This window comes from Schistocerca americana, unplaced genomic scaffold, assembly GCF_021461395.2.
Source record: "Schistocerca americana isolate TAMUIC-IGC-003095 unplaced genomic scaffold, iqSchAmer2.1 HiC_scaffold_884, whole genome shotgun sequence".
Lineage (NCBI taxonomy): Eukaryota > Metazoa > Arthropoda > Insecta > Orthoptera > Acrididae > Schistocerca > Schistocerca americana.
In genome coordinates, this window is record NW_025726658.1 from 20,207 (window position 1) to 40,782 (window position 20,576).

General features: G+C 50.8%; 26 non-coding genes across 26 annotated transcripts; all 26 read left to right on the top strand.

Moving 5' to 3' along the window:
- Nucleotides 1–301: 301 nt before the first annotated feature.
- Nucleotides 302–374, top strand: Trnaa-agc. Its single transcript has one exon. It is a non-coding gene; the product is annotated as a tRNA-Ala (tRNA).
- Nucleotides 375–1,387: 1,013 nt separating this feature from the next.
- Trnaa-ugc lies at nt 1,388–1,460 on the top strand. Its single transcript has one exon. It is a non-coding gene; the product is annotated as a tRNA-Ala (tRNA).
- A 416-nt stretch (nt 1,461–1,876) lies between these two features.
- Trnaa-agc lies at nt 1,877–1,949 on the top strand. Its single transcript has one exon. It is a non-coding gene; the product is annotated as a tRNA-Ala (tRNA).
- A 1,013-nt stretch (nt 1,950–2,962) lies between these two features.
- Nucleotides 2,963–3,035, top strand: Trnaa-ugc. The gene has a single exon. It is a non-coding gene; the product is annotated as a tRNA-Ala (tRNA).
- Nucleotides 3,036–3,451: 416 nt separating this feature from the next.
- Trnaa-agc lies at nt 3,452–3,524 on the top strand. Its single transcript has one exon. It is a non-coding gene; the product is annotated as a tRNA-Ala (tRNA).
- Nucleotides 3,525–4,536: 1,012 nt separating this feature from the next.
- Nucleotides 4,537–4,609, top strand: Trnaa-ugc. The gene has a single exon. It is a non-coding gene; the product is annotated as a tRNA-Ala (tRNA).
- A 416-nt stretch (nt 4,610–5,025) lies between these two features.
- On the top strand, nt 5,026–5,098 carry Trnaa-agc. Its single transcript has one exon. It is a non-coding gene; the product is annotated as a tRNA-Ala (tRNA).
- Nucleotides 5,099–6,111: 1,013 nt separating this feature from the next.
- Trnaa-ugc lies at nt 6,112–6,184 on the top strand. The gene has a single exon. It is a non-coding gene; the product is annotated as a tRNA-Ala (tRNA).
- Nucleotides 6,185–6,600: 416 nt separating this feature from the next.
- On the top strand, nt 6,601–6,673 carry Trnaa-agc. The gene has a single exon. It is a non-coding gene; the product is annotated as a tRNA-Ala (tRNA).
- Nucleotides 6,674–7,686: 1,013 nt separating this feature from the next.
- Trnaa-ugc lies at nt 7,687–7,759 on the top strand. The gene has a single exon. It is a non-coding gene; the product is annotated as a tRNA-Ala (tRNA).
- A 416-nt stretch (nt 7,760–8,175) lies between these two features.
- On the top strand, nt 8,176–8,248 carry Trnaa-agc. The gene has a single exon. It is a non-coding gene; the product is annotated as a tRNA-Ala (tRNA).
- A 1,012-nt stretch (nt 8,249–9,260) lies between these two features.
- Trnaa-ugc lies at nt 9,261–9,333 on the top strand. The gene has a single exon. It is a non-coding gene; the product is annotated as a tRNA-Ala (tRNA).
- A 416-nt stretch (nt 9,334–9,749) lies between these two features.
- Trnaa-agc lies at nt 9,750–9,822 on the top strand. Its single transcript has one exon. It is a non-coding gene; the product is annotated as a tRNA-Ala (tRNA).
- A 1,012-nt stretch (nt 9,823–10,834) lies between these two features.
- Trnaa-ugc lies at nt 10,835–10,907 on the top strand. The gene has a single exon. It is a non-coding gene; the product is annotated as a tRNA-Ala (tRNA).
- Nucleotides 10,908–11,323: 416 nt separating this feature from the next.
- Trnaa-agc lies at nt 11,324–11,396 on the top strand. Its single transcript has one exon. It is a non-coding gene; the product is annotated as a tRNA-Ala (tRNA).
- Nucleotides 11,397–12,397: 1,001 nt separating this feature from the next.
- On the top strand, nt 12,398–12,470 carry Trnaa-ugc. Its single transcript has one exon. It is a non-coding gene; the product is annotated as a tRNA-Ala (tRNA).
- A 416-nt stretch (nt 12,471–12,886) lies between these two features.
- On the top strand, nt 12,887–12,959 carry Trnaa-agc. The gene has a single exon. It is a non-coding gene; the product is annotated as a tRNA-Ala (tRNA).
- Nucleotides 12,960–13,971: 1,012 nt separating this feature from the next.
- Trnaa-ugc lies at nt 13,972–14,044 on the top strand. The gene has a single exon. It is a non-coding gene; the product is annotated as a tRNA-Ala (tRNA).
- A 416-nt stretch (nt 14,045–14,460) lies between these two features.
- Nucleotides 14,461–14,533, top strand: Trnaa-agc. Its single transcript has one exon. It is a non-coding gene; the product is annotated as a tRNA-Ala (tRNA).
- A 1,001-nt stretch (nt 14,534–15,534) lies between these two features.
- Trnaa-ugc lies at nt 15,535–15,607 on the top strand. Its single transcript has one exon. It is a non-coding gene; the product is annotated as a tRNA-Ala (tRNA).
- Nucleotides 15,608–16,023: 416 nt separating this feature from the next.
- Trnaa-agc lies at nt 16,024–16,096 on the top strand. Its single transcript has one exon. It is a non-coding gene; the product is annotated as a tRNA-Ala (tRNA).
- Nucleotides 16,097–17,108: 1,012 nt separating this feature from the next.
- Nucleotides 17,109–17,181, top strand: Trnaa-ugc. The gene has a single exon. It is a non-coding gene; the product is annotated as a tRNA-Ala (tRNA).
- Nucleotides 17,182–17,597: 416 nt separating this feature from the next.
- Trnaa-agc lies at nt 17,598–17,670 on the top strand. The gene has a single exon. It is a non-coding gene; the product is annotated as a tRNA-Ala (tRNA).
- A 1,012-nt stretch (nt 17,671–18,682) lies between these two features.
- On the top strand, nt 18,683–18,755 carry Trnaa-ugc. The gene has a single exon. It is a non-coding gene; the product is annotated as a tRNA-Ala (tRNA).
- Nucleotides 18,756–19,171: 416 nt separating this feature from the next.
- On the top strand, nt 19,172–19,244 carry Trnaa-agc. The gene has a single exon. It is a non-coding gene; the product is annotated as a tRNA-Ala (tRNA).
- A 1,012-nt stretch (nt 19,245–20,256) lies between these two features.
- Nucleotides 20,257–20,329, top strand: Trnaa-ugc. The gene has a single exon. It is a non-coding gene; the product is annotated as a tRNA-Ala (tRNA).
- The last annotated feature ends 247 nt before the right edge of the window (nt 20,330–20,576 follow it).

A 20,576-nucleotide genomic window follows, 5' to 3' on the forward strand; every position in this document is an offset into this window, starting at 1 on the left:
TGTGAGGACCGGCTGTTGTCGAGGTGTCATCGAGTGCAAATCTGCCTTAGGTATAACGGCCTAACCTCAATGAAGTCTAGAGAGTGGACAACACGTTCGTCTACCTCAGAGCGTTGGCCGAACGCTATTTTCGACGTCGTGCGTGCCACTTTGATTTTGGCCAACTACGATTCGATACAGAATGCAGGAAACCTGAAAGACACCCTCACGGACACATTGAGAGTAGTGTTTGTCAGCGGAATAATGGGAGTGCAAGGGTCTGTGTCATTGATATGGCTGTATGTAGCGCAGTTCGTCAGCAGGGGGCGTAGCTCAGATGGTAGAGCGCTCGCTTAGCATGCGAGAGGTACTGGGATCGATACCCAGCGCCTCCAGAATTTTTAACACACCAACATGCGCACACTGCCATGCAAGTGGAATAATACACAGCCAGAAAATGTGTCAAGGCAGATACGAGCCAACGATTAGCAGCCACAATTGGCAAGCGTGCTGTAATGCGCACGAAGCACCCTCCTCCCACCACTACACTTAATTTAGAAACAGTACAAGTGTTCCCATAAGATTCTCAAACCTATGTCGCAAAGATCAGCCTTGCGCCGAATTCACAAAAATCCCACTGCACATTCCAATTCTTGACGTGCAGTCGGCTGCTACTGGTGTTGCTAGTTGTGACTGCTGATGACAGATGCCGTAGCAATCAATTCATGGAGTGAGTTGTATGTTTTGCGATACTCTGTCTCTGACAAGCAAGCAGAGGTGACATAGGCGCGAACACAGGAAGCTTGCAGCCCCTCGCTGCCTGCAGACACCGAACAGCCACAGTAGGAGGGCGGCCTAAGTCGTAGGCGAAATGTGCTCATTCGCTTGTGTGCGACGTCAAGCTCTAAATAAGGCTGTCACTAGCGTGAGCGTTGCGTGAGCGTCGTGTAAAGTCGGAAAAGTCGTCTGCGTGGGTGAGTGCCATGTTTGGGGAGCGTTTCGTAGTTTGCGCAGTGCAATGGAGACGCGGAAAGTTGTTGTGGCCCAGTCTTTTGCAGTTGGACGACAAGAGTGGTACACAGTAGTAAAGTGCGAGGCAGTGAGTTGGCATGAACAGTCGAGTGCACAATGGGTCTTCAGATGTGCTTGTTACCTCAGGTGCTGTGTGATTGTCGACATGGAGTGAAAACGGAGCAACTTGTGACTGTCCCTTCAATTTAAGACGTTAAAAACGGACGGAATTTGCAGTCGTAATACCAGAGCATCGAAACTACTTGGAACTCTTGCGTATGTGAACGTGTCCGCGCCTTTGTACTCTGGTCCCTTCACCCCTGCAAACCAACCAACCATCGCGTCCGTGCACATAAGAGTAGCAAAGAACGGAGATCAGCGCAGCTTGCTTGTGCTTGGGGGCGTAGCTCAGTTGGTAGAGCGTTCGCTTTGCATGTGAAAGGTCCCGGGTTCAAGCCCCGGCGCCTCCATGTTTTGTGGTCAGTGCGTGGTAAGTGTTGGTCGCGGCGAGCCTAAAGGCACGCAAGATGTTGCAAAGCCAGCGTCACAGACTCGTATACTGACGTAAGGAGAGCAAGACGTAAATGTGAGGACCGGCTGTTGTCGAGGTGTCATCGAGTGCAAATCTGCCTTAGGTATAACGGCCTAACCTCAATGAAGTCTAGAGAGTGGACAACACGTTCGTCTACCTCAGAGCGTTGGCCGAACGCTATTTTCGACGTCGTGCGTGCCACTTTGATTTTGGCCAACTACGATTCGATACAGAATGCAGGAAACCTGAAAGACACCCTCACGGACACATTGAGAGTAGTGTTTGTCAGCGGAATAATGGGAGTGCAAGGGTCTGTGTCATTGATATGGCTGTATGTAGCGCAGTTCGTCAGCAGGGGGCGTAGCTCAGATGGTAGAGCGCTCGCTTAGCATGCGAGAGGTACTGGGATCGATACCCAGCGCCTCCAGAATTTTTAACACACCAACATGCGCACACTGCCATGCAAGTGGAATAATACACAGCCAGAAAATGTGTCAAGGCAGATACGAGCCAACGATTAGCAGCCACAATTGGCAAGCGTGCTGTAATGCGCACGAAGCACCCTCCTCCCACCACTACACTTAATTTAGAAACAGTACAAGTGTTCCCATAAGATTCTCAAACCTATGTCGCAAAGATCAGCCTTGCGCCGAATTCACAAAAATCCCACTGCACATTCCAATTCTTGACGTGCAGTCGGCTGCTACTGGTGTTGCTAGTTGTGACTGCTGATGACAGATGCCGTAGCAATCAATTCATGGAGTGAGTTGTATGTTTTGCGATACTCTGTCTCTGACAAGCAAGCAGAGGTGACATAGGCGCGAACACAGGAAGCTTGCAGCCCCTCGCTGCCTGCAGACACCGAACAGCCACAGTAGGAGGGCGGCCTAAGTCGTAGGCGAAATGTGCTCATTCGCTTGTGTGCGACGTCAAGCTCTAAATAAGGCTGTCACTAGCGTGAGCGTTGCGTGAGCGTCGTGTAAAGTCGGAAAAGTCGTCTGCGTGGGTGAGTGCCATGTTTGGGGAGCGTTTCGTAGTTTGCGCAGTGCAATGGAGACGCGGAAAGTTGTTGTGGCCCAGTCTTTTGCAGTTGGACGACAAGAGTGGTACACAGTAGTAAAGTGCGAGGCAGTGAGTTGGCATGAACAGTCGAGTGCACAATGGGTCTTCAGATGTGCTTGTTACCTCAGGTGCTGTGTGATTGTCGACATGGAGTGAAAACGGAGCAACTTGTGACTGTCCCTTCAATTTAAGACGTTAAAAACGGACGGAATTTGCAGTCGTAATACCAGAGCATCGAAACTACTTGGAACTCTTGCGTATGTGAACGTGTCCGCGCCTTTGTACTCTGGTCCCTTCACCCCTGCAAACCAACCAACCATCGCGTCCGTGCACATAAGAGTAGCAAAGAACGGAGATCAGCGCAGCTTGCTTGTGCTTGGGGGCGTAGCTCAGTTGGTAGAGCGTTCGCTTTGCATGTGAAAGGTCCCGGGTTCAAGCCCCGGCGCCTCCATGTTTTGTGGTCAGTGCGTGGTAAGTGTTGGTCGCGGCGAGCCTAAAGGCACGCAAGATGTTGCAAAGCCAGCGTCACAGACTCGTATACTGACGTAAGGAGAGCAAGACGTAAATGTGAGGACCGGCTGTTGTCGAGGTGTCATCGAGTGCAAATCTGCCTTAGGTATAACGGCCTAACCTCAATGAAGTCTAGAGAGTGGACAACACGTTCGTCTACCTCAGAGCGTTGGCCGAACGCTATTTTCGACGTCGTGCGTGCCACTTTGATTTTGGCCAACTACGATTCGATACAGAATGCAGGAAACCTGAAAGACACCCTCACGGACACATTGAGAGTAGTGTTTGTCAGCGGAATAATGGGAGTGCAAGGGTCTGTGTCATTGATATGGCTGTATGTAGCGCAGTTCGTCAGCAGGGGGCGTAGCTCAGATGGTAGAGCGCTCGCTTAGCATGCGAGAGGTACTGGGATCGATACCCAGCGCCTCCAGAATTTTTAACACACCAACATGCGCACACTGCCATGCAAGTGGAATAATACACAGCCAGAAAATGTGTCAAGGCAGATACGAGCCAACGATTAGCAGCCACAATTGGCAAGCGTGCTGTAATGCGCACGAAGCACCCTCCTCCCACCACTACACTTAATTTAGAAACAGTACAAGTGTTCCCATAAGATTCTCAAACCTATGTCGCAAAGATCAGCCTTGCGCCGAATTCACAAAAATCCCACTGCACATTCCAATTCTTGACGTGCAGTCGGCTGCTACTGGTGTTGCTAGTTGTGACTGCTGATGACAGATGCCGTAGCAATCAATTCATGGAGTGAGTTGTATGTTTTGCGATACTCTGTCTCTGACAAGCAAGCAGAGGTGACATAGGCGCGAACACAGGAAGCTTGCAGCCCCTCGCTGCCTGCAGACACCGAACAGCCACAGTAGGAGGGCGGCCTAAGTCGTAGGCAAAATGTGCTCATTCGCTTGTGTGCGACGTCAAGCTCTAAATAAGGCTGTCACTAGCGTGAGCGTTGCGTGAGCGTCGTGTAAAGTCGAAAAGTCGTCTGCGTGGGTGAGTGCCATGTTTGGGGAGCGTTTCGTAGTTTGCGCAGTGCAATGGAGACGCGGAAAGTTGTTGTGGCCCAGTCTTTTGCAGTTGGACGACAAGAGTGGTACACAGTAGTAAAGTGCGAAGCAGTGAGTTGGCATGAACAGTCGAGTGCACAATGGGTCTTCAGATGTGCTTGTTACCTCAGGTGCTGTGTGATTGTCGACATGGAGTGAAAACGGAGCAACTTGTGACTGTCCCTTCAATTTAAGACGTTAAAAACGGACGGAATTTGCAGTCGTAATACCAGAGCATCGAAACTACTTGGAACTCTTGCGTATGTGAACGTGTCCGCGCCTTTGTACTCTGGTCCCTTCACCCCTGCAAACCAACCAACCATCGCGTCCGTGCACATAAGAGTAGCAAAGAACGGAGATCAGCGCAGCTTGCTTGTGCTTGGGGGCGTAGCTCAGTTGGTAGAGCGTTCGCTTTGCATGTGAAAGGTCCCGGGTTCAAGCCCCGGCGCCTCCATGTTTTGTGGTCAGTGCGTGGTAAGTGTTGGTCGCGGCGAGCCTAAAGGCACGCAAGATGTTGCAAAGCCAGCGTCACAGACTCGTATACTGACGTAAGGAGAGCAAGACGTAAATGTGAGGACCGGCTGTTGTCGAGGTGTCATCGAGTGCAAATCTGCCTTAGGTATAACGGCCTAACCTCAATGAAGTCTAGAGAGTGGACAACACGTTCGTCTACCTCAGAGCGTTGGCCGAACGCTATTTTCGACGTCGTGCGTGCCACTTTGATTTTGGCCAACTACGATTCGATACAGAATGCAGGAAACCTGAAAGACACCCTCACGGACACATTGAGAGTAGTGTTTGTCAGCGGAATAATGGGAGTGCAAGGGTCTGTGTCATTGATATGGCTGTATGTAGCGCAGTTCGTCAGCAGGGGGCGTAGCTCAGATGGTAGAGCGCTCGCTTAGCATGCGAGAGGTACTGGGATCGATACCCAGCGCCTCCAGAATTTTTAACACACCAACATGCGCACACTGCCATGCAAGTGGAATAATACACAGCCAGAAAATGTGTCAAGGCAGATACGAGCCAACGATTAGCAGCCACAATTGGCAAGCGTGCTGTAATGCGCACGAAGCACCCTCCTCCCACCACTACACTTAATTTAGAAACAGTACAAGTGTTCCCATAAGATTCTCAAACCTATGTCGCAAAGATCAGCCTTGCGCCGAATTCACAAAAATCCCACTGCACATTCCAATTCTTGACGTGCAGTCGGCTGCTACTGGTGTTGCTAGTTGTGACTGCTGATGACAGATGCCGTAGCAATCAATTCATGGAGTGAGTTGTATGTTTTGCGATACTCTGTCTCTGACAAGCAAGCAGAGGTGACATAGGCGCGAACACAGGAAGCTTGCAGCCCCTCGCTGCCTGCAGACACCGAACAGCCACAGTAGGAGGGCGGCCTAAGTCGTAGGCGAAATGTGCTCATTCGCTTGTGTGCGACGTCAAGCTCTAAATAAGGCTGTCACTAGCGTGAGCGTTGCGTGAGCGTCGTGTAAAGTCGGAAAAGTCGTCTGCGTGGGTGAGTGCCATGTTTGGGGAGCGTTTCGTAGTTTGCGCAGTGCAATGGAGACGCGGAAAGTTGTTGTGGCCCAGTCTTTTGCAGTTGGACGACAAGAGTGGTACACAGTAGTAAAGTGCGAGGCAGTGAGTTGGCATGAACAGTCGAGTGCACAATGGGTCTTCAGATGTGCTTGTTACCTCAGGTGCTGTGTGATTGTCGACATGGAGTGAAAACGGAGCAACTTGTGACTGTCCCTTCAATTTAAGACGTTAAAAACGGACGGAATTTGCAGTCGTAATACCAGAGCATCGAAACTACTTGGAACTCTTGCGTATGTGAACGTGTCCGCGCCTTTGTACTCTGGTCCCTTCACCCCTGCAAACCAACCAACCATCGCGTCCGTGCACATAAGAGTAGCAAAGAACGGAGATCAGCGCAGCTTGCTTGTGCTTGGGGGCGTAGCTCAGTTGGTAGAGCGTTCGCTTTGCATGTGAAAGGTCCCGGGTTCAAGCCCCGGCGCCTCCATGTTTTGTGGTCAGTGCGTGGTAAGTGTTGGTCGCGGCGAGCCTAAAGGCACGCAAGATGTTGCAAAGCCAGCGTCACAGACTCGTATACTGACGTAAGGAGAGCAAGACGTAAATGTGAGGACCGGCTGTTGTCGAGGTGTCATCGAGTGCAAATCTGCCTTAGGTATAACGGCCTAACCTCAATGAAGTCTAGAGAGTGGACAACACGTTCGTCTACCTCAGAGCGTTGGCCGAACGCTATTTTCGACGTCGTGCGTGCCACTTTGATTTTGGCCAACTACGATTCGATACAGAATGCAGGAAACCTGAAAGACACCCTCACGGACACATTGAGAGTAGTGTTTGTCAGCGGAATAATGGGAGTGCAAGGGTCTGTGTCATTGATATGGCTGTATGTAGCGCAGTTCGTCAGCAGGGGGCGTAGCTCAGATGGTAGAGCGCTCGCTTAGCATGCGAGAGGTACTGGGATCGATACCCAGCGCCTCCAGAATTTTTAACACACCAACATGCGCACACTGCCATGCAAGTGGAATAATACACAGCCAGAAAATGTGTCAAGGCAGATACGAGCCAACGATTAGCAGCCACAATTGGCAAGCGTGCTGTAATGCGCACGAAGCACCCTCCTCCCACCACTACACTTAATTTAGAAACAGTACAAGTGTTCCCATAAGATTCTCAAACCTATGTCGCAAAGATCAGCCTTGCGCCGAATTCACAAAAATCCCACTGCACATTCCAATTCTTGACGTGCAGTCGGCTGCTACTGGTGTTGCTAGTTGTGACTGCTGATGACAGATGCCGTAGCAATCAATTCATGGAGTGAGTTGTATGTTTTGCGATACTCTGTCTCTGACAAGCAAGCAGAGGTGACATAGGCGCGAACACAGGAAGCTTGCAGCCCCTCGCTGCCTGCAGACACCGAACAGCCACAGTAGGAGGGCGGCCTAAGTCGTAGGCGAAATGTGCTCATTCGCTTGTGTGCGACGTCAAGCTCTAAATAAGGCTGTCACTAGCGTGAGCGTTGCGTGAGCGTCGTGTAAAGTCGGAAAAGTCGTCTGCGTGGGTGAGTGCCATGTTTGGGGAGCGTTTCGTAGTTTGCGCAGTGCAATGGAGACGCGGAAAGTTGTTGTGGCCCAGTCTTTTGCAGTTGGACGACAAGAGTGGTACACAGTAGTAAAGTGCGAGGCAGTGAGTTGGCATGAACAGTCGAGTGCACAATGGGTCTTCAGATGTGCTTGTTACCTCAGGTGCTGTGTGATTGTCGACATGGAGTGAAAACGGAGCAACTTGTGACTGTCCCTTCAATTTAAGACGTTAAAAACGGACGGAATTTGCAGTCGTAATACCAGAGCATCGAAACTACTTGGAACTCTTGCGTATGTGAACGTGTCCGCGCCTTTGTACTCTGGTCCCTTCACCCCTGCAAACCAACCAACCATCGCGTCCGTGCACATAAGAGTAGCAAAGAACGGAGATCAGCGCAGCTTGCTTGTGCTTGGGGGCGTATCTCAGTTGGTAGAGCGTTCGCTTTGCATGTGAAAGGTCCCGGGTTCAAGCCCCGGCGCCTCCATGTTTTGTGGTCAGTGCGTGGTAAGTGTTGGTCGCGGCGAGCCTAAAGGCACGCAAGATGTTGCAAAGCCAGCGTCACAGACTCGTATACTGACGTAAGGAGAGCAAGACGTAAATGTGAGGACCGGCTGTTGTCGAGGTGTCATCGAGTGCAAATCTGCCTTAGGTATAACGGCCTAACCTCAATGAAGTCTAGAGAGTGGACAACACGTTCGTCTACCTCAGAGCGTTGGCCGAACGCTATTTTCGACGTCGTGCGTGCCACTTTGATTTTGGCCAACTACGATTCGATACAGAATGCAGGAAACCTGAAAGACACCCTCACGGACACATTGAGAGTAGTGTTTGTCAGCGGAATAATGGGAGTGCAAGGGTCTGTGTCATTGATATGGCTGTATGTAGCGCAGTTCGTCAGCAGGGGGCGTAGCTCAGATGGTAGAGCGCTCGCTTAGCATGCGAGAGGTACTGGGATCGATACCCAGCGCCTCCAGAATTTTTAACACACCAACATGCGCACACTGCCATGCAAGTGGAATAATACACAGCCAGAAAATGTGTCAAGGCAGATACGAGCCAACGATTAGCAGCCACAATTGGCAAGCGTGCTGTAATGCGCACGAAGCACCCTCCTCCCACCACTACACTTAATTTAGAAACAGTACAAGTGTTCCCATAAGATTCTCAAACCTATGTCGCAAAGATCAGCCTTGCGCCGAATTCACAAAAATCCCACTGCACATTCCAATTCTTGACGTGCAGTCGGCTGCTACTGGTGTTGCTAGTTGTGACTGCTGATGACAGATGCCGTAGCAATCAATTCATGGAGTGAGTTGTATGTTTTGCGATACTCTGTCTCTGACAAGCAAGCAGAGGTGACATAGGCGCGAACACAGGAAGCTTGCAGCCCCTCGCTGCCTGCAGACACCGAACAGCCACAGTAGGAGGGCGGCCTAAGTCGTAGGCAAAATGTGCTCATTCGCTTGTGTGCGACGTCAAGCTCTAAATAAGGCTGTCACTAGCGTGAGCGTTGCGTGAGCGTCGTGTAAAGTCGAAAAGTCGTCTGCGTGGGTGAGTGCCATGTTTGGGGAGCGTTTCGTAGTTTGCGCAGTGCAATGGAGACGCGGAAAGTTGTTGTGGCCCAGTCTTTTGCAGTTGGACGACAAGAGTGGTACACAGTAGTAAAGTGCGAAGCAGTGAGTTGGCATGAACAGTCGAGTGCACAATGGGTCTTCAGATGTGCTTGTTACCTCAGGTGCTGTGTGATTGTCGACATGGAGTGAAAACGGAGCAACTTGTGACTGTCCCTTCAATTTAAGACGTTAAAAACGGACGGAATTTGCAGTCGTAATACCAGAGCATCGAAACTACTTGGAACTCTTGCGTATGTGAACGTGTCCGCGCCTTTGTACTCTGGTCCCTTCACCCCTGCAAACCAACCAACCATCGCGTCCGTGCACATAAGAGTAGCAAAGAACGGAGATCAGCGCAGCTTGCTTGTGCTTGGGGGCGTAGCTCAGTTGATAGAGCGTTCGCTTTGCATGTGAAAGGTCCCGGGTTCAAGCCCCGGCGCCTCCATGTTTTGTGGTCAGTGCGTGGTAAGTGTTGGTCGCGGCGAGCCTAAAGGCACGCAAGATGTTGCAAAGCCAGCGTCACAGACTCGTATACTGACGTAAGGAGAGCAAGACGTAAATGTGAGGACCGGCTGTTGTCGAGGTGTCATCGAGTGCAAATCTGCCTTAGGTATAACGGCCTAACCTCAATGAAGTCTAGAGAGTGGACAACACGTTCGTCTACCTCAGAGCGTTGGCCGAACGCTATTTTCGACGTCGTGCGTGCCACTTTGATTTTGGCCAACTACGATTCGATACAGAATGCAGGAAACCTGAAAGACACCCTCACGGACACATTGAGAGTAGTGTTTGTCAGCGGAATAATGGGAGTGCAAGGGTCTGTGTCATTGATATGGCTGTATGTAGCGCAGTTCGTCAGCAGGGGGCGTAGCTCAGATGGTAGAGCGCTCGCTTAGCATGCGAGAGGTACTGGGATCGATACCCAGCGCCTCCAGAATTTTTAACACACCAACATGCGCACACTGCCATGCAAGTGGAATAATACACAGCCAGAAAATGTGTCAAGGCAGATACGAGCCAACGATTAGCAGCCACAATTGGCAAGCGTGCTGTAATGCGCACGAAGCACCCTCCTCCCACCACTACACTTAATTTAGAAACAGTACAAGTGTTCCCATAAGATTCTCAAACCTATGTCGCAAAGATCAGCCTTGCGCCGAATTCACAAAAATCCCACTGCACATTCCAATTCTTGACGTGCAGTCGGCTGCTACTGGTGTTGCTAGTTGTGACTGCTGATGACAGATGCCGTAGCAATCAATTCATGGAGTGAGTTGTATGTTTTGCGATACTCTGTCTCTGACAAGCAAGCAGAGGTGACATAGGCGCGAACACAGGAAGCTTGCAGCCCCTCGCTGCCTGCAGACACCGAACAGCCACAGTAGGAGGGCGGCCTAAGTCGTAGGCAAAATGTGCTCATTCGCTTGTGTGCGACGTCAAGCTCTAAATAAGGCTGTCACTAGCGTGAGCGTTGCGTGAGCGTCGTGTAAAGTCGAAAAGTCGTCTGCGTGGGTGAGTGCCATGTTTGGGGAGCGTTTCGTAGTTTGCGCAGTGCAATGGAGACGCGGAAAGTTGTTGTGGCCCAGTCTTTTGCAGTTGGACGACAAGAGTGGTACACAGTAGTAAAGTGCGAAGCAGTGAGTTGGCATGAACAGTCGAGTGCACAATGGGTCTTCAGATGTGCTTGTTACCTCAGGTGCTGTGTGATTGTCGACATGGAGTGAAAACGGAGCAACTTGTGACTGTCCCTTCAATTTAAGACGTTAAAAACGGACGGAATTTGCAGTCGTAATACCAGAGCATCGAAACTACTTGGAACTCTTGCGTATGTGAACGTGTCCGCGCCTTTGTACTCTGGTCCCTTCACCCCTGCAAACCAACCAACCATCGCGTCCGTGCACATAAGAGTAGCAAAGAACGGAGATCAGCGCAGCTTGCTTGTGCTTGGGGGCGTAGCTAAGTTGTTAGAGCGTTCGCTTTGCATGTGAAAGGTCCCGGGTTCAAGCCCCGGCGCCTCCATGTTTTGTGGTCAGTGCGTGGTAAGTGTTGGTCGCGGCGAGCCTAAAGGCACGCAAGATGTTGCAAAGCCAGCGTCACAGACTCGTATACTGACGTAAGGAGAGCAAGACGTAAATGTGAGGACCGGCTGTTGTCGAGGTGTCATCGAGTGCAAATCTGCCTTAGGTATAACGGCCTAACCTCAATGAAGTCTAGAGAGTGGACAACACGTTCGTCTACCTCAGAGCGTTGGCCGAACGCTATTTTCGACGTCGTGCGTGCCACTTTGATTTTGGCCAACTACGATTCGATACAGAATGCAGGAAACCTGAAAGACACCCTCACGGACACATTGAGAGTAGTGTTTGTCAGCGGAATAATGGGAGTGCAAGGGTCTGTGTCATTGATATGGCTGTATGTAGCGCAGTTCGTCAGCAGGGGGCGTAGCTCAGATGGTAGAGCGCTCGCTTAGCATGCGAGAGGTACTGGGATCGATACCCAGCGCCTCCAGAATTTTTAACACACCAACATGCGCACACTGCCATGCAAGTGGAATAATACACAGCCAGAAAATGTGTCAAGGCAGATACGAGCCAACGATTAGCAGCCACAATTGGCAAGCGTGCTGTAATGCGCACGAAGCACCCTCCTCCCACCACTACACTTAATTTAGAAACAGTACAAGTGTTCCCATAAGATTCTCAAACCTATGTCGCAAAGATCAGCCTTGCGCCGAATTCACAAAAATCCCACTGCACATTCCAATTCTTGACGTGCAGTCGGCTGCTACTGGTGTTGCTAGTTGTGACTGCTGATGACAGATGCCGTAGCAATCAATTCATGGAGTGAGTTGTATGTTTTGCGATACTCTGTCTCTGACAAGCAAGCAGAGGTGACATAGGCGCGAACACAGGAAGCTTGCAGCCCCTCGCTGCCTGCAGACACCGAACAGCCACAGTAGGAGGGCGGCCTAAGTCGTAGGCAAAATGTGCTCATTCGCTTGTGTGCGACGTCAAGCTCTAAATAAGGCTGTCACTAGCGTGAGCGTTGCGTGAAGTCGAAAAGTCGTCTGCGTGGGTGAGTGCCATGTTTGGGGAGCGTTTCGTAGTTTGCGCAGTGCAATGGAGACGCGGAAAGTTGTTGTGGCCCAGTCTTTTGCAGTTGGACGACAAGAGTGGTACACAGTAGTAAAGTGCGAAGCAGTGAGTTGGCATGAACAGTCGAGTGCACAATGGGTCTTCAGATGTGCTTGTTACCTCAGGTGCTGTGTGATTGTCGACATGGAGTGAAAACGGAGCAACTTGTGACTGTCCCTTCAATTTAAGACGTTAAAAACGGACGGAATTTGCAGTCGTAATACCAGAGCATCGAAACTACTTGGAACTCTTGCGTATGTGAACGTGTCCGCGCCTTTGTACTCTGGTCCCTTCACCCCTGCAAACCAACCAACCATCGCGTCCGTGCACATAAGAGTAGCAAAGAACGGAGATCAGCGCAGCTTGCTTGTGCTTGGGGGCGTAGCTCAGTTGGTAGAGCGTTCGCTTTGCATGTGAAAGGTCCCGGGTTCAAGCCCCGGCGCCTCCATGTTTTGTGGTCAGTGCGTGGTAAGTGTTGGTCGCGGCGAGCCTAAAGGCACGCAAGATGTTGCAAAGCCAGCGTCACAGACTCGTATACTGACGTAAGGAGAGCAAGACGTAAATGTGAGGACCGGCTGTTGTCGAGGTGTCATCGAGTGCAAATCTGCCTTAGGTATAACGGCCTAACCTCAATGAAGTCTAGAGAGTGGACAACACGTTCGTCTACCTCAGAGCGTTGGCCGAACGCTATTTTCGACGTCGTGCGTGCCACTTTGATTTTGGCCAACTACGATTCGATACAGAATGCAGGAAACCTGAAAGACACCCTCACGGACACATTGAGAGTAGTGTTTGTCAGCGGAATAATGGGAGTGCAAGGGTCTGTGTCATTGATATGGCTGTATGTAGCGCAGTTCGTCAGCAGGGGGCGTAGCTCAGATGGTAGAGCGCTCGCTTAGCATGCGAGAGGTACTGGGATCGATACCCAGCGCCTCCAGAATTTTTAACACACCAACATGCGCACACTGCCATGCAAGTGGAATAATACACAGCCAGAAAATGTGTCAAGGCAGATACGAGCCAACGATTAGCAGCCACAATTGGCAAGCGTGCTGTAATGCGCACGAAGCACCCTCCTCCCACCACTACACTTAATTTAGAAACAGTACAAGTGTTCCCATAAGATTCTCAAACCTATGTCGCAAAGATCAGCCTTGCGCCGAATTCACAAAAATCCCACTGCACATTCCAATTCTTGACGTGCAGTCGGCTGCTACTGGTGTTGCTAGTTGTGACTGCTGATGACAGATGCCGTAGCAATCAATTCATGGAGTGAGTTGTATGTTTTGCGATACTCTGTCTCTGACAAGCAAGCAGAGGTGACATAGGCGCGAACACAGGAAGCTTGCAGCCCCTCGCTGCCTGCAGACACCGAACAGCCACAGTAGGAGGGCGGCCTAAGTCGTAGGCAAAATGTGCTCATTCGCTTGTGTGCGACGTCAAGCTCTAAATAAGGCTGTCACTAGCGTGAGCGTTGCGTGAGCGTCGTGTAAAGTCGAAAAGTCGTCTGCGTGGGTGAGTGCCATGTTTGGGGAGCGTTTCGTAGTTTGCGCAGTGCAATGGAGACGCGGAAAGTTGTTGTGGCCCAGTCTTTTGCAGTTGGACGACAAGAGTGGTACACAGTAGTAAAGTGCGAAGCAGTGAGTTGGCATGAACAGTCGAGTGCACAATGGGTCTTCAGATGTGCTTGTTACCTCAGGTGCTGTGTGATTGTCGACATGGAGTGAAAACGGAGCAACTTGTGACTGTCCCTTCAATTTAAGACGTTAAAAACGGACGGAATTTGCAGTCGTAATACCAGAGCATCGAAACTACTTGGAACTCTTGCGTATGTGAACGTGTCCGCGCCTTTGTACTCTGGTCCCTTCACCCCTGCAAACCAACCAACCATCGCGTCCGTGCACATAAGAGTAGCAAAGAACGGAGATCAGGGCAGCTTGCTTGTGCTTGGGGGCGTAGCTAAGTTGTTAGAGCGTTCGCTTTGCATGTGAAAGGTCCCGGGTTCAAGCCCCGGCGCCTCCATGTTTTGTGGTCAGTGCGTGGTAAGTGTTGGTCGCGGCGAGCCTAAAGGCACGCAAGATGTTGCAAAGCCAGCGTCACAGACTCGTATACTGACGTAAGGAGAGCAAGACGTAAATGTGAGGACCGGCTGTTGTCGAGGTGTCATCGAGTGCAAATCTGCCTTAGGTATAACGGCCTAACCTCAATGAAGTCTAGAGAGTGGACAACACGTTCGTCTACCTCAGAGCGTTGGCCGAACGCTATTTTCGACGTCGTGCGTGCCACTTTGATTTTGGCCAACTACGATTCGATACAGAATGCAGGAAACCTGAAAGACACCCTCACGGACACATTGAGAGTAGTGTTTGTCAGCGGAATAATGGGAGTGCAAGGGTCTGTGTCATTGATATGGCTGTATGTAGCGCAGTTCGTCAGCAGGGGGCGTAGCTCAGATGGTAGAGCGCTCGCTTAGCATGCGAGAGGTACTGGGATCGATACCCAGCGCCTCCAGAATTTTTAACACACCAACATGCGCACACTGCCATGCAAGTGGAATAATACACAGCCAGAAAATGTGTCAAGGCAGATACGAGCCAACGATTAGCAGCCACAATTGGCAAGCGTGCTGTAATGCGCACGAAGCACCCTCCTCCCACCACTACACTTAATTTAGAAACAGTACAAGTGTTCCCATAAGATTCTCAAACCTATGTCGCAAAGATCAGCCTTGCGCCGAATTCACAAAAATCCCACTGCACATTCCAATTCTTGACGTGCAGTCGGCTGCTACTGGTGTTGCTAGTTGTGACTGCTGATGACAGATGCCGTAGCAATCAATTCATGGAGTGAGTTGTATGTTTTGCGATACTCTGTCTCTGACAAGCAAGCAGAGGTGACATAGGCGCGAACACAGGAAGCTTGCAGCCCCTCGCTGCCTGCAGACACCGAACAGCCACAGTAGGAGGGCGGCCTAAGTCGTAGGCAAAATGTGCTCATTCGCTTGTGTGCGACGTCAAGCTCTAAATAAGGCTGTCACTAGCGTGAGCGTTGCGTGAAGTCGAAAAGTCGTCTGCGTGGGTGAGTGCCATGTTTGGGGAGCGTTTCGTAGTTTGCGCAGTGCAATGGAGACGCGGAAAGTTGTTGTGGCCCAGTCTTTTGCAGTTGGACGACAAGAGTGGTACACAGTAGTAAAGTGCGAAGCAGTGAGTTGGCATGAACAGTCGAGTGCACAATGGGTCTTCAGATGTGCTTGTTACCTCAGGTGCTGTGTGATTGTCGACATGGAGTGAAAACGGAGCAACTTGTGACTGTCCCTTCAATTTAAGACGTTAAAAACGGACGGAATTTGCAGTCGTAATACCAGAGCATCGAAACTACTTGGAACTCTTGCGTATGTGAACGTGTCCGCGCCTTTGTACTCTGGTCCCTTCACCCCTGCAAACCAACCAACCATCGCGTCCGTGCACATAAGAGTAGCAAAGAACGGAGATCAGCGCAGCTTGCTTGTGCTTGGGGGCGTAGCTCAGTTGGTAGAGCGTTCGCTTTGCATGTGAAAGGTCCCGGGTTCAAGCCCCGGCGCCTCCATGTTTTGTGGTCAGTGCGTGGTAAGTGTTGGTCGCGGCGAGCCTAAAGGCACGCAAGATGTTGCAAAGCCAGCGTCACAGACTCGTATACTGACGTAAGGAGAGCAAGACGTAAATGTGAGGACCGGCTGTTGTCGAGGTGTCATCGAGTGCAAATCTGCCTTAGGTATAACGGCCTAACCTCAATGAAGTCTAGAGAGTGGACAACACGTTCGTCTACCTCAGAGCGTTGGCCGAACGCTATTTTCGACGTCGTGCGTGCCACTTTGATTTTGGCCAACTACGATTCGATACAGAATGCAGGAAACCTGAAAGACACCCTCACGGACACATTGAGAGTAGTGTTTGTCAGCGGAATAATGGGAGTGCAAGGGTCTGTGTCATTGATATGGCTGTATGTAGCGCAGTTCGTCAGCAGGGGGCGTAGCTAAGATGGTAGAGCGCTCGCTTAGCATGCGAGAGGTACTGGGATCGATACCCAGCGCCTCCAGAATTTTTAACACACCAACATGCGCACACTGCCATGCAAGTGGAATAATACACAGCCAGAAAATGTGTCAAGGCAGATACGAGCCAACGATTAGCAGCCACAATTGGCAAGCGTGCTGTAATGCGCACGAAGCACCCTCCTCCCACCACTACACTTAATTTAGAAACAGTACAAGTGTTCCCATAAGATTCTCAAACCTATGTCGCAAAGATCAGCCTTGCGCCGAATTCACAAAAATCCCACTGCACATTCCAATTCTTGACGTGCAGTCGGCTGCTACTGGTGTTGCTAGTTGTGACTGCTGATGACAGATGCCGTAGCAATCAATTCATGGAGTGAGTTGTATGTTTTGCGATACTCTGTCTCTGACAAGCAAGCAGAGGTGACATAGGCGCGAACACAGGAAGCTTGCAGCCCCTCGCTGCCTGCAGACACCGAACAGCCACAGTAGGAGGGCGGCCTAAGTCGTAGGCAAAATGTGCTCATTCGCTTGTGTGCGACGTCAAGCTCTAAATAAGGCTGTCACTAGCGTGAGCGTTGCGTGAGCGTCGTGTAAAGTCGAAAAGTCGTCTGCGTGGGTGAGTGCCATGTTTGGGGAGCGTTTCGTAGTTTGCGCAGTGCAATGGAGACGCGGAAAGTTGTTGTGGCCCAGTCTTTTGCAGTTGGACGACAAGAGTGGTACACAGTAGTAAAGTGCGAAGCAGTGAGTTGGCATGAACAGTCGAGTGCACAATGGGTCTTCAGATGTGCTTGTTACCTCAGGTGCTGTGTGATTGTCGACATGGAGTGAAAACGGAGCAACTTGTGACTGTCCCTTCAATTTAAGACGTTAAAAACGGACGGAATTTGCAGTCGTAATACCAGAGCATCGAAACTACTTGGAACTCTTGCGTATGTGAACGTGTCCGCGCCTTTGTACTCTGGTCCCTTCACCCCTGCAAACCAACCAACCATCGCGTCCGTGCACATAAGAGTAGCAAAGAACGGAGATCAGCGCAGCTTGCTTGTGCTTGGGGGCGTAGCTAAGTTGTTAGAGCGTTCGCTTTGCATGTGAAAGGTCCCGGGTTCAAGCCCCGGCGCCTCCATGTTTTGTGGTCAGTGCGTGGTAAGTGTTGGTCGCGGCGAGCCTAAAGGCACGCAAGATGTTGCAAAGCCAGCGTCACAGACTCGTATACTGACGTAAGGAGAGCAAGACGTAAATGTGAGGACCGGCTGTTGTCGAGGTGTCATCGAGTGCAAATCTGCCTTAGGTATAACGGCCTAACCTCAATGAAGTCTAGAGAGTGGACAACACGTTCGTCTACCTCAGAGCGTTGGCCGAACGCTATTTTCGACGTCGTGCGTGCCACTTTGATTTTGGCCAACTACGATTCGATACAGAATGCAGGAAACCTGAAAGACACCCTCACGGACACATTGAGAGTAGTGTTTGTCAGCGGAATAATGGGAGTGCAAGGGTCTGTGTCATTGATATGGCTGTATGTAGCGCAGTTCGTCAGCAGGGGGCGTAGCTCAGATGGTAGAGCGCTCGCTTAGCATGCGAGAGGTACTGGGATCGATACCCAGCGCCTCCAGAATTTTTAACACACCAACATGCGCACACTGCCATGCAAGTGGAATAATACACAGCCAGAAAATGTGTCAAGGCAGATACGAGCCAACGATTAGCAGCCACAATTGGCAAGCGTGCTGTAATGCGCACGAAGCACCCTCCTCCCACCACTACACTTAATTTAGAAACAGTACAAGTGTTCCCATAAGATTCTCAAACCTATGTCGCAAAGATCAGCCTTGCGCCGAATTCACAAAAATCCCACTGCACATTCCAATTCTTGACGTGCAGTCGGCTGCTACTGGTGTTGCTAGTTGTGACTGCTGATGACAGATGCCGTAGCAATCAATTCATGGAGTGAGTTGTATGTTTTGCGATACTCTGTCTCTGACAAGCAAGCAGAGGTGACATAGGCGCGAACACAGGAAGCTTGCAGCCCCTCGCTGCCTGCAGACACCGAACAGCCACAGTAGGAGGGCGGCCTAAGTCGTAGGCAAAATGTGCTCATTCGCTTGTGTGCGACGTCAAGCTCTAAATAAGGCTGTCACTAGCGTGAGCGTTGCGTGAGCGTCGTGTAAAGTCGAAAAGTCGTCTGCGTGGGTGAGTGCCATGTTTGGGGAGCGTTTCGTAGTTTGCGCAGTGCAATGGAGACGCGGAAAGTTGTTGTGGCCCAGTCTTTTGCAGTTGGACGACAAGAGTGGTACACAGTAGTAAAGTGCGAAGCAGTGAGTTGGCATGAACAGTCGAGTGCACAATGGGTCTTCAGATGTGCTTGTTACCTCAGGTGCTGTGTGATTGTCGACATGGAGTGAAAACGGAGCAACTTGTGACTGTCCCTTCAATTTAAGACGTTAAAAACGGACGGAATTTGCAGTCGTAATACCAGAGCATCGAAACTACTTGGAACTCTTGCGTATGTGAACGTGTCCGCGCCTTTGTACTCTGGTCCCTTCACCCCTGCAAACCAACCAACCATCGCGTCCGTGCACATAAGAGTAGCAAAGAACGGAGATCAGGGCAGCTTGCTTGTACTTGGGGGCGTAGCTAAGTTGTTAGAGCGTTCGCTTTGCATGTGAAAGGTCCCGGGTTCAAGCCCCGGCGCCTCCATGTTTTGTGGTCAGTGCGTGGTAAGTGTTGGTCGCGGCGAGCCTAAAGGCACGCAAGATGTTGCAAAGCCAGCGTCACAGACTCGTATACTGACGTAAGGAGAGCAAGACGTAAATGTGAGGACCGGCTGTTGTCGAGGTGTCATCGAGTGCAAATCTGCCTTAGGTATAACGGCCTAACCTCAATGAAGTCTAGAGAGTGGACAACACGTTCGTCTACCTCAGAGCGTTGGCCGAACGCTATTTTCGACGTCGTGCGTGCCACTTTGATTTTGGCCAACTACGATTCGATACAGAATGCAGGAAACCTGAAAGACACCCTCACGGACACATTGAGAGTAGTGTTTGTCAGCGGAATAATGGGAGTGCAAGGGTCTGTGTCATTGATATGGCTGTATGTAGCGCAGTTCGTCAGCAGGGGGCGTAGCTCAGATGGTAGAGCGCTCGCTTAGCATGCGAGAGGTACTGGGATCGATACCCAGCGCCTCCAGAATTTTTAACACACCAACATGCGCACACTGCCATGCAAGTGGAATAATACACAGCCAGAAAATGTGTCAAGGCAGATACGAGCCAACGATTAGCAGCCACAATTGGCAAGCGTGCTGTAATGCGCACGAAGCACCCTCCTCCCACCACTACACTTAATTTAGAAACAGTACAAGTGTTCCCATAAGATTCTCAAACCTATGTCGCAAAGATCAGCCTTGCGCCGAATTCACAAAAATCCCACTGCACATTCCAATTCTTGACGTGCAGTCGGCTGCTACTGGTGTTGCTAGTTGTGACTGCTGATGACAGATGCCGTAGCAATCAATTCATGGAGTGAGTTGTATGTTTTGCGATACTCTGTCTCTGACAAGCAAGCAGAGGTGACATAGGCGCGAACACAGGAAGCTTGCAGCCCCTCGCTGCCTGCAGACACCGAACAGCCACAGTAGGAGGGCGGCCTAAGTCGTAGGCAAAATGTGCTCATTCGCTTGTGTGCGACGTCAAGCTCTAAATAAGGCTGTCACTAGCGTGAGCGTTGCGTGAGCGTCGTGTAAAGTCGAAAAGTCGTCTGCGTGGGTGAGTGCCATGTTTGGGGAGCGTTTCGTAGTTTGCGCAGTGCAATGGAGACGCGGAAAGTTGTTGTGGCCCAGTCTTTTGCAGTTGGACGACAAGAGTGGTACACAGTAGTAAAGTGCGAAGCAGTGAGTTGGCATGAACAGTCGAGTGCACAATGGGTCTTCAGATGTGCTTGTTACCTCAGGTGCTGTGTGATTGTCGACATGGAGTGAAAACGGAGCAACTTGTGACTGTCCCTTCAATTTAAGACGTTAAAAACGGACGGAATTTGCAGTCGTAATACCAGAGCATCGAAACTACTTGGAACTCTTGCGTATGTGAACGTGTCCGCGCCTTTGTACTCTGGTCCCTTCACCCCTGCAAACCAACCAACCATCGCGTCCGTGCACATAAGAGTAGCAAAGAACGGAGATCAGCGCAGCTTGCTTGTGCTTGGGGGCGTAGCTCAGTTGGTAGAGCGTTCGCTTTGCATGTGAAAGGTCCCGGGTTCAAGCCCCGGCGCCTCCATGTTTTGTGGTCAGTGCGTGGTAAGTGTTGGTCGCGGCGAGCCTAAAGGCACGCAAGATGTTGCAAAGCCAGCGTCACAGACTCGTATACTGACGTAAGGAGAGCAAGACGTAAATGTGAGGACCGGCTGTTGTCGAGGTGTCATCGAGTGCAAATCTGCCTTAGGTATAACGGCCTAACCTCAATGAAGTCTAGAGAGTGGACAACACGTTCGTCTACCTCAGAGCGTTGGCCGAACGCTATTTTC